Here is a 10,998-nt window from a genome sequence, read left to right as displayed (position 1 = left end):
AGTCGGAATAATTTATCTATCATATTTGAATAGCCAGTAGCGTTTGTGAGGCTGTGGGATGTGGCTATGAGACTTTGAGAGCTCCTCAGTATTTGAGGGTGATGTGAGGAAAGTTAGCTCTGAGTTGTGCCTGATACAGGCTGTTGAGAATTGGGCAGAAGGTGAGCAGGGCAGTAAGTAAAGCAACTGGTCTATTTATGAAGATATAACATTAAAACATGTGAATTTGAAAAAGCGTCCGTGAATCTGTAATGGTGGAGGGCTTTCAAAATCAGCAAAAGTTACAACATACCTTTTGTAATCATAGATCATCTCTGCTGGCCACTTCAGGTACATTCGCAAGATCATTAAATTTCTTCCTGAATCACAACAAGGATCTTGGGGCTACCTGTATGCACTGACCATGATGGTTATCTGCCTACTCAGTGCCTGTCTCGAGGACCTTCTCCCCCACTTGGGAACTGGGCCATCTTTGTCCTGTCCACCTCCTGTACCATGGCCTCTAGTGCAAAGTTAGAGAACCTTGGAGAATTCCCTCTTCCAACACCTACTACACCTTTAGTTCACACCGACCCACACTTAACAAAACAAAATAAAGGGGCATTTCAATGCCAGGACTGAGGCTTGGGGTGATGTGGGAGTGGGGCAATGAGAGTGGGTCCTAGAGGTAGTTAATAACGGCCTGGTGGGGGTATTTTAACTTGAATGTGAATTTGAAAGAGCGTCCGTGAATCTGTAATGGTGTAGGGCTTTCAAGATCAGCAAAAGTTACAACATACCTTTTGAAATCACAGATCATCTCTGCTGGCCAACTTATTCACTGACAGACCTGTTAAAATCCTCAAACTCACCTTGAAGATCCCCAGGGTCAGGCTGACCAAGAAATACCGAACATAAGATATTCCTTTAGAGATTTGGCCGTTTAAGTAAGTGAGAATCCCTTTGGGTAATGGATAGTTCTCCATCCAGCAAGAGATACAGGCTGGCTTTCAATAGTGTAGTAAGTTACACACAAGTGTGGATCTGCAGTTGGCTGTAAACACTAGGCTGAGGGTTACTATTACTTAAAGTAGCAGGTAGCATCATGATCCCCAGACCTGTTTGCAGACGTGATTCAGAATATTCCATCACACACGCACCTCCCAATGCTACTTCTAACTCTGCTTTATGTCCATATCATATTTTTCATTTGCAGTCCTCTTTAACAAACAGTAGTTCCTGTAAAACAGTATTTTCACTTATTATCTAAATTGCACACAGTTCCAATGTCCAGTCCAGAGAAAAACAGTCAAGGAGCATTTGAAGCTGCTCCAGCAGCGTTTCAATAAAAAACTGATCAACAGAGTCTTATAAACAGGGATTGGAAAAGCCTGACTGGCTGAAGTCTAGAAAATCTGAATAATTACATGAACTGATATTCCATCGTGCTTCAACTGGCTAGTTCTGTTTTGTTCACGTGTTACATAGTTGTTGTGGTAACATAAGGTGGAGTTACTATCTACCTATAAAAACCTTCAAGGTAAAGTTCAGCAGCTGATTCTTGGCAACTGCACACAAGGGTAAGTTTCAGCTGTATTGCAGATAATGGTTACAGTTTAACATTGAGTCTGTGTTGAGTTCTGTACAAATTATAGGTATTTTCTAATCAACCTATTCCAAAATGTTATTACATATTGTGTGATCCAAGTTTAGCAGATATTTATCAGGTTAAATTCCACTCTTCTAGATAAAATTATTAATATTGTAGACACTAGTATATACACAATTAACAGCATAATGTTTCTGGTGCTAGATGATGTTATTAAATTCTCTCCTTTGTGTAATAGACTCTTAACATTTATTCTATACTGTTTGCAGGAAGTTTACTGCAATATAAGTTGTAGGACTAATTGTCAGTTTTAAAGTTGATTCACAACACAATGCCTACTGGTTTGTACCCTGCAGGTCAAATTCATACCTGGGTTCTGTGGGCAATTTCTAACAGAAATTAGACCCATCAGTTGTGAGTGGAAAAAGAAGATACAAGATGGTATGAGTTATTACTAATGGTAAGGTGCTCCCATCTCACTTTTTACTTCATTTAATCTGAGGCAGGCTGAAAATAAGTGCTTCTTATTCACTGAGTGTAATTACTGCATATTGCTCCAAATAAATGATGAGTCATACAAGGAAAGTCTGCATTAAAAGCAAATGATCTGTGTTATGACTTTTTTTATTACAACATGCATTTCGATCAACATTGTAAGCAAATTTCCAAACACTATGTTAAGAAATATAAACAGGACAAACTGAACAGGTCTGGCAGCATCCGTGGAGAAAGAAAGAGTTAATGTTTTTCTCTCTACCGATGCTGACAGACTTGCTGAGTTTGTCCAGGAATTTATATTTTTATTTCAGATTTTCAGCATTTGAAGTGTTTTGAATTTATTATAGTGTTAAGATGATTTATATAAACCAGAACAAGCCATTCATAAAATATTAGGTTGTATCATTGTTTCCAAGTCTTGGGTTCTGTTTAATTTCAGTATATAATGTTAAAATGTGGGTTAAGATTCTTTTGAATCTTTGTAAAGGAAAATTGGAGACTTATTCAGCCTTTATAGCTTGCACAGCTAACTGCAGTAGATTACCGTCCTTTCCTTTGCTGATTGGAATTGAGAAAAGGGAAGATACAACAAGACCTGGGTGTCCCAGTGCACCAGTCGCTGAAATAAAACATGCAGATGTAGCAGGTGGTAAAGAAGACAAGAGGTATATCGGTCACTATAATGACAGAATTGGAATATGGAACGGAGATACCTTTCTGTTTTGTGTAAGGTCTTGGTGAGACCACACCTGGAGTATTGTGGCAGTTTTGGTCTCCTTATCAGAGGGAAGTTCAACGAAGCTTTGCCAGGTGGATTCTTGGGATGGCAGGACTGCTATATGAAGAGAGACTAGATTGGTTAGGATCACATTCACTTGTATTGAGAAGAATGGAGGGCGGGGGTGGGAGATAGTGCTGGTGGTGCAATCTCAGAAATCTATAAAATTCTAACAGGACTAGCTATAACAAACACAGGAAGGTTGCTCTCAAAGATGGGCAAGTCTGGAACCAGCAGTCACAGTTTAAAGATACAGGGTAGCCATTTAGGAGGAATTTCTTCACCCAGAGAGAGTGGTGAGCCCATGGAACTCTATGCCCCAGAAAACAGTTGAAGTTAAAATATTGAATGATTTCAAGAGAGAGAGAGAAAGAGAGAGATAAGCTCTTACGGTTAAAGGGATCAAATGATTTGGGAAGAAAGTGGGAACAGGATACTGAGTTGGATAATCAGCCATGATAATATTGAATAGCAGAACAGGCTTGAAGGGTTGAATAGCCTACACCTATTTTTATTTTTCATGTTTCTATGATGGGTAATACATGTACCAGCGGACCAAAAAGGCAGAGGAAAAGTTCAAACAGGAGGTGTCTAATATAATTTCCACAAACAATATTGCATTTTCATTTCAGTTGGAGCACAAATTAATTTCTATCCTTTGCACCCAGACTTGATGGGTTAATTCTGTGCTGGTATTCAATGACCCCTGGTGCTTTTTTTTTTGCTTCGTTGCACTTTTCTCATCATTTGCATTACTTTCCGTGAGCAAGAAATAATCTGTACACTTGCTTCAGTGTGCATACTTTACCTGAGCCTGTCAAAAGCGGCTTTATCCCTGAATGTTTCGTTACTTATTCTAATACCCTATAACAGGAACCGATGTATTGTTCCAAACAGCATAACTGACCGGAATATGTAACAAAAGTAATAGCTGGCGATTCAACGAGTTTTATTTGTAAATTTCTTTTTTCCCCAAGCCTGCCGATATGTGGCACGGAAGATCTCTGCCCTTTGTGGCAGGAAGGAGGAAGATCGAACGGTATCTGTATCAACTCCGGCTGCAGTCAGTCAGGCAAAGTGTACGTGCATCGTTAAGATTTCTTGTTGCTTTTAATACCGTAATGCATGATGAAAAAACATTTTTTTTTCTGGTGTAAAGCAGTCTCTTCAAGTTGTGCCTTTGAAAATTTATTGTAAATTACTGAGATCTGTTTATCTCTACCATAGGAATTTTAGGTAATAAATCAGATGACAATTTAAGTGCTTGCATTGTGTTAGTGTCAGCATGACTTTGCAGAGTTCGGTATTCCATTAACAGGAAATACCTGTTTGATAAGTTGAACTCCCTTAAACCTTGCCTGGTAACATGACTATTTTGATCTAAGCAAAATAGTAGGCAGGTGATTCACTGGAAAGACAACAGGAAAATTTTGCCTCCAGGTATTCAGATAGAGAACATTAAAATGACAGGGCATATTTGCAGAATGTCAGATTTCAGCTCGATTACAAGAGCAATACTGGAGCCTTGTCAATGCTTTAAGAGATTCCATTCCCTCTCTCCTCACAATGATTCCTGGACCACAGAACAACAAAATGCACACAACAAACAGGGACTCAAACATTAAACTAATTGGCAGAAATTGCTGGAGAAACTGACAGCATCTGTGGAGATAAAGCAGATTTAACATTTCGGGACAAGTGACCCTTCCTCAGATGCTGGTAACAGTGGCACCATTTCAACTAAGTTTAAAATTAATTCACAAGCCTATTCCCTGCTATTCATCGGTCATAGTTGCTTTATTCAATCTTCACTTTCCCTTCTGGTTTTCTTTGGTTGAAGTAATGCTGGTATTCGAAGTCAGAAAGTTGACATGTTTTAAAAACCAGAGCTGAAAAATGTGTTGCTGGAAAAGCGCAGCAGGTCAGGCAGCATCCAAGGAGCAGGAGAATCGACGTTTCGGGCATAAGCCCTTCTTCTGAAGAAGGGCTTATGCCCGAAACGTCGATTCTCCTGCTCCTTGGATGCTGCCTGACCTGCTGCGCTTTTCCAGCAACACGTTTTTCAGCTCTGATCTCCAGCATCTGCAGCCCTCACTTTCTCCTAGATGTTTTAAAAAACATACCTACCAAAATCTCCTCTATAAAGTATAGTAGAGGTTTAATGGGTTCCTTAGGGGTTAGTTGTAGAAACACTTCAAGCAAACATTCTGTCACTAACCTGACTTTTCTTGTTCTATTACAGCTTTCCTGGTTAAAGTCTAACCATTAAAGTCAAGGTTCATGTTTAAAACCACGAACACATTCTGGTCACCTGGTCTGAACAGTAATCTGGACCCAAAACGTTAACTTTGCTTTATTCTCATAGATGCTTCCTGACCTGCTGGGTTTCTCCAGCAATTTTGGTTTTTCTGTCAGATGTCCAGTATTGGCAGTTTTTTGTTTTGTTAAATTCGTTGGTTTTGTTGCTTTAATAAACTAAAGTGCAAACCCCTTTGTAATTTGACTGAAACTTATAATCACATACATGACTCTGATATGGACCAGACCAAACCTCCTCAAAATATATTAAGGTAGCCTAGATCCTAACTTTTTTCTTATTTTAAACAAAAGTGTAAGGCACTGCATTACAGATGTAATTCAATTGGTCAAGCTAATTGACTTTAAGCAGAACATACTTTAATTTTACACTACCGTTAAAACACTGACAAAAGATAATTAGCTTAACTGTAATTCCTGAAATGTTTATCAAAATAATAGCTATATTAACTACAACTAATTGACTGTTCCAATATAATAACATCCCACAAATGCACCCTTAATCAAGGCAAATTCAGTAAAATAGATTGTCTCAAATGCAGTTCTAGCAGCAGGAAGAGAACCCCAGCTTTTAGCTGTCAGAGAGAGAGGAATAAGAGCTTCCACAACCAGCTTCAAGATCCAGAAAGCTAAAACTAAAAATCCTGATTCTTTGGGAGCTTGAACCCACCCATTCAGGCTGCTTTTATTGTTCCAACTTTTTTTTAAAAAGCCCTATGGCCACAAGCTGTTTACTCTACTGGATTTCAGCAGACTGCTTAACACCTTTGTCTCAACTTTCTTCATTAAAAAAAAGGACAAAATATATCTCTTAAACCCATAGTATTGTCACAGTTCCTTGTTACTAGTATTTATCATAGGGCAGGTTCCGGAAATGAGTGGTCTGTGTTTTTCTTCACCTGATTATGGGGTCTAGAACCAGGGGACCCAGCCTCAGAATAAAAGGCAAGCCATTTAGGATTGAGATGAGGAAGAATCTCTTCACTCAAGAGTGGTGAATCTTTGGAACTCTCTACCTCAGAGTGCTGTGAAAGGTGAGGGATTATGTAAATTCAAGAAAGAAACTGATAGGTTTCTAGTTACTAACAACATCAAGGGATATGGAGGTCGTCTAGGACTATGGTGTGTTGATGGATGATCACCCATATTTTAGAATGGGGAAGATGGCTGCTGGACTGAATAACATAAAAGCCTCCTACTCTTGTGTTCCTAGCCAGGATTAGAGATTAAAATGACCAGCTTTCCCTTTCAGTTTCTTCAGGCACAGTATACCTCTCACACCTCCCTACATAAACTTTGAAGGTTTTCAGAACTACTCCTAACAAGAGAGAGTAGAAGTTCTAACATGTGTTAAAGTATTCAGTAGTGAATGATTGGTGGTGTGCTATTTAATTGCACCATGAACTGCTTCACCTTATTTTTTGCTTTCATTTCTGTTTAGATCCGAATGTAGATCATGGAAAAATGCAAATGCCAATCCACAAAGAAATGCCACGTTCTCGGCCTTTCAATCAGCAATGTGGCCCCTGAGGGTAAAGAATGGCTCCTGTAAAGGGGCCTCAGCCACTTCAGTGTATTTTGGAAATGTGGCTAATTTTCCAACAACAAACTGAAAGAGAAACTGTTGTTCTTGTACAGTGATTGATGAAGGCTTGTTCACAACCTCTCATTGTAGAAATGAACTTGTCTGAAGATATTTTACTTGTACCTCTAAAACAGCAGAATTTAGAAATGTCTACATTGATGCTAATTTTCTGTTACCAGCTTAGTGTGAAAGCATAATGCCCTTAATTAAAGATTTGGTTTATTTTCAATCTCATTGCTGGTAACAGTAGCACCATTTCAACTCAGTTTAAAATTAATTCACAAGCCCTGCTACTCATAGATCATACTTGCTTTATTCAATCTCCACTTTCCCTTCTGATTTTCTTTGGTTGAAGTAATGCTGACATTTGAAATCAGAAAATTGACGTTTTAAAAACCACACCTACCAAAATCTCCTCTATAAAATACAGTAGAGGTTTAATGGGTTCCTTAGTAGTTAGTTGTAGAAACACTTCAAGCAAATATTTCTGTCACTAACCTGACTTGTTTTCTTGTCCTATTATAGCTTTCCTGGTTAAAGTCTAACCGTTAAAATCAAGGTTCATGTTTAAAACCACGAATACATTCTGGTCACCTACCCTGAACAGCAATCTGTATTTGATTTGATACTTTCCCCAAACTAATATAAATATCAGCTATCACTACTACCTCAAAAAGCAGAAACATTTCAAAATACAGACTTCAAATCCTTCTCTATGCCCAATGGCCAAAGTAAATTACTACATTTAGAAAGTTATAAACAACAAATGAAAATCATTGAAAATGAATTTTCTTGATCTGATCCATCCAAGTTGACTTTGGCTTTTTGTAGATGATTACGGCAGATATTCAGCAAGATAAGCACACTCCTTTAGCAAATTAAAATATTCATATCATAATGAAATAAGTTTATGAAGAGGGTTCCATGATGCCCTATAGAGTTGTGTTAATTTGACATTCTTGTAATCCTATTCCCAAAGTTATGAACACTAACAGATTCTGGTGGAATTAAATCTGTTATGCTTACAATGCTGAATATTGTACAAGACTGAATGTTTGCTTGACAAATTCTGTCAAATATTGAATCCACTCTTTTGCTGCTAACCATTGTAATTCTAATATGTTTTGTTGCTTTCCATCTTAAATATTTGCCAGCTCAATGTGTAACAAATGTAATAACCAAAAACCATACAAATGAAAATAAAATGTGTTTCAAACCCTTGAATTTGAATTGATTTTGTAAGTATAATATTCTGCCAATGAAGTTCCTGTTCTAAATGCTCATTAAATGTGGAAATAATGAACATAACAACTAGGAGCAGGAGTAGGCCCATCTGATCCCTCAAGCCTGCTCCACCATTCAATAAGATCATGGCTGATCTTTCCATAGACTCAGCTCCATTTACCTGTGCATAGCTCGTACTTTCTTTACTGTTCAAAAATGTATTGATCTTAGCTTTAAAAACATTTACTGAAGAAGCCTCAACTACTTACTCTTTGGGTCAAGAAGTTCCTTCTCAATTCAGTCCTAAATCTGCTCCCCCTAATCTTGAGGTAATGCCCTCCCGTCCTGGTTTCACCTGCCAGTTGAAACATCCTCTCTACCTCTACCTTATCCATTCCCTTCATAATTTTATGTTTCTACAAGATCACCCCTCATTCTTCTAAATTCCAATGAATATAATGTTTTCATAGAATTCTAGTAGATTAATTAAGCATGACCTGCCCTTCATGAACCCATGCTGCATCCGCCCAAAAGGAACAATTTCTAACTAGATGCCTTGCTATTTCTTCCTTGATAATAGACTCAAGCATCTTCCTCACTTAGAAGTTAAGTTTACCAGTCTATAATTCCTCATTTTTTGTGTAACTCATTTTCAAAATAATGGTGTCACATTTGCTGTTTTCCAATCTGCTGGAACTGCCCCAGAGTCCAGTGAACTTTGGAAAATTACTACAAGTGTATTTGCTATTTCTCCCGCCATCTCTTTTAATACCCTGGAATGCATTCCATCAGGGCTAAGAGACTTGTCTGCTGTTAGCTCAATTAGCTTGCCCAACACTACATCGAGGCCCTCACCTACCTTCATTTCTTTGTCAATTACTGGCATGCTACTCATGTCCTCCACTGTGAAGACTGACACAAAATACCTGTTCAGTGCCTTGGCCATTTCCTCATATTCCCATTGCTAAATCCCCCTTCCCATCCTCTAAAGGACAATGTTTACTTTAGCTACTCTTTTTTGTTTTATATATTTGTCGAAACTTTTGGCTATGTGTTTATATCCTGAGCTAGTTTATTCTCATAATCCATCTTACTTTTCTTTATAGATTTTTTTGTGGCTTTCTGTTGATGTTTAGAGCTTTCCCAATCTTCTAGTTTCCTGCTGTACTTGACCACTTTGTATGCTTTCTCTGTAAATTTAGAAGCCTCCCTTATTTCCTTAGATATCAATGGAAGACTACCCCTTTTCCTATAATCCTTCCTTTTCACTGGTGTATACTTTCACTGAGTACTTTGAAAAATTACTTTGAAAGTTCTCCACTGCTTGTCAAATGTCCCATCATAAAGTCTTTGCATCCAGTCTACTTTAGCTAACTCCTCCTTCATCCTATTGGAGTGACCTTTGTTTAAGCGCAGGACCCTGGTATTAGATTTTATCTTTCCACCTTCCATCTGTATTCTAAATTCAACCATACTGTGATCGCTCCTTCCTTACTTCTGTCCCATCACACAAGGCCAGATCGAGGATATCTTGCTCCCTTGTTGGTTCCATTACATATTGTTCAAGAAAACTATCGCAGATACATTCAATGAACTCTTCCTCAAGGCTAACATGACAACCTGGTTCAACCAATCGACATGTAGATTAAAATCCCCCATGATAATTGCCGTACCATTTTTACAGGCATTAGTTATCTGTTTATTGCTGCCCCAATGTGATGCTATTATTTGGTCGCCTGTAGACTACGTTGATCAATGATGTTTTCTTCCTGGAATTTCTAACTTCCACCTAAAATGATTCAACCTTATTCTCCATACAGTCATATAATCATAGAAGTGTACAGCTCATCCATGCTGACCAGATATCCCAACCTAATCTCGTCCCATTTACCAGCACTTGGCCGATGTCACTCTAAACCCTTCCTATTCATATATCCATTCAGATGCCTTTTAAATGTTGTAATTGTACCAGTCTCCACCACTTCCTCTGGCAGCTCATTCCATTCACACACCACCTTCTGCATGAAAAAGTTGACCCTTAGGTTCCTTTTATATCTTTCCCCTCTCACCCTAAACCTATGCCCTCTAGTTCTGGACCCTCCATGCACAGGGAAAAGACCTTGCCTATTTATCCTATTCATGCCCCTCATGATTTTATAAACCTCTATAAGATCACGCCACAGCCTCCGACGCTCCAGGGAAAACAGCCCCAGCCTATTCAACCTCTTCCTGTAGCTCAAATCCTCCAACCCTGGCAATATCCTTGTAAATCTTTTCTGAAACCTTTCAAGTTTCACAATATCCTTCCGATAAGGAGGAGACCAGAATTGCATGCAATATTCCAACAGTGGCCTAACCAATGTCCTGTACAGCCGCAACATGACCTCCCAATTCCTGTACTCAATAATCTGACCAATAAAGGAAAGCATACCAAACACCTTCTTCACTATCCTATCTACCTGCAGCTCCACTTTCAAGGAGTTATGAACCTGCACTTCAAGGTCTCTTTGTTCAGCAACATTTTCCGGGACCTTACCACTAAGTGTCTAAGTCCTGCTCTGATTTGCTTTTCCAAAATGCAGCACCTCACATTTATCTAAATTAAACTCCATCTGCCACTTCTCAGTCTACTGGACCATCTGATCAAAATCCCATAGAACCTATGTCATTTCTCACCACCGCCCTGATGCCATAGAGTCATAGAGACATAGAGATGTACAACATGGAAACAGACCCTTCGGTCCAACCTGTCCATGCCGACCAGATATCCCAACCCAATCTAGTCCCACCTGCCAGCACCCGGCCCATATCCCTCCAAACCCTTCCTATTCATATACCCATCCAAATGTCTCAATTGTACCAGGCTCCACCTCTTCCTCTGGCAGCTTATTCCATACACGTACCACCCTCTGCGTGGAAACGTTGCCCCTTAGGTCTCTTTTATATCTTTCCCCTCTCACCCTAAATTTATGCCCTCTAGTTCTGGACTCCCCCAGGGAAAAGACCCTG

At 39.0% G+C, this 10,998-nt stretch overlaps 1 long non-coding RNA gene across 1 annotated transcript; it reads left to right on the top strand.

Moving 5' to 3' along the window:
* The first annotated feature begins 1,457 nt into the window (after positions 1-1,457).
* Positions 1,458-7,989, top strand: LOC122564791. The gene is made up of 4 exons (XR_006316000.1): positions 1,458-1,559; positions 1,945-2,048; positions 3,842-3,943; positions 6,622-7,989. It is a non-coding gene; the product is annotated as an uncharacterized LOC122564791 (long non-coding RNA).
* Positions 7,990-10,998: the final 3,009 nt, after the last annotated feature.

This window comes from Chiloscyllium plagiosum, chromosome 30 (assembly GCF_004010195.1).
Source record: "Chiloscyllium plagiosum isolate BGI_BamShark_2017 chromosome 30, ASM401019v2, whole genome shotgun sequence".
Taxonomy (NCBI): Eukaryota; Metazoa; Chordata; class Chondrichthyes; order Orectolobiformes; family Hemiscylliidae; genus Chiloscyllium; species Chiloscyllium plagiosum.
Note: the sequence above shows the minus strand (reverse complement) of the source record. Positions and strands in the feature narration are given on the sequence as shown.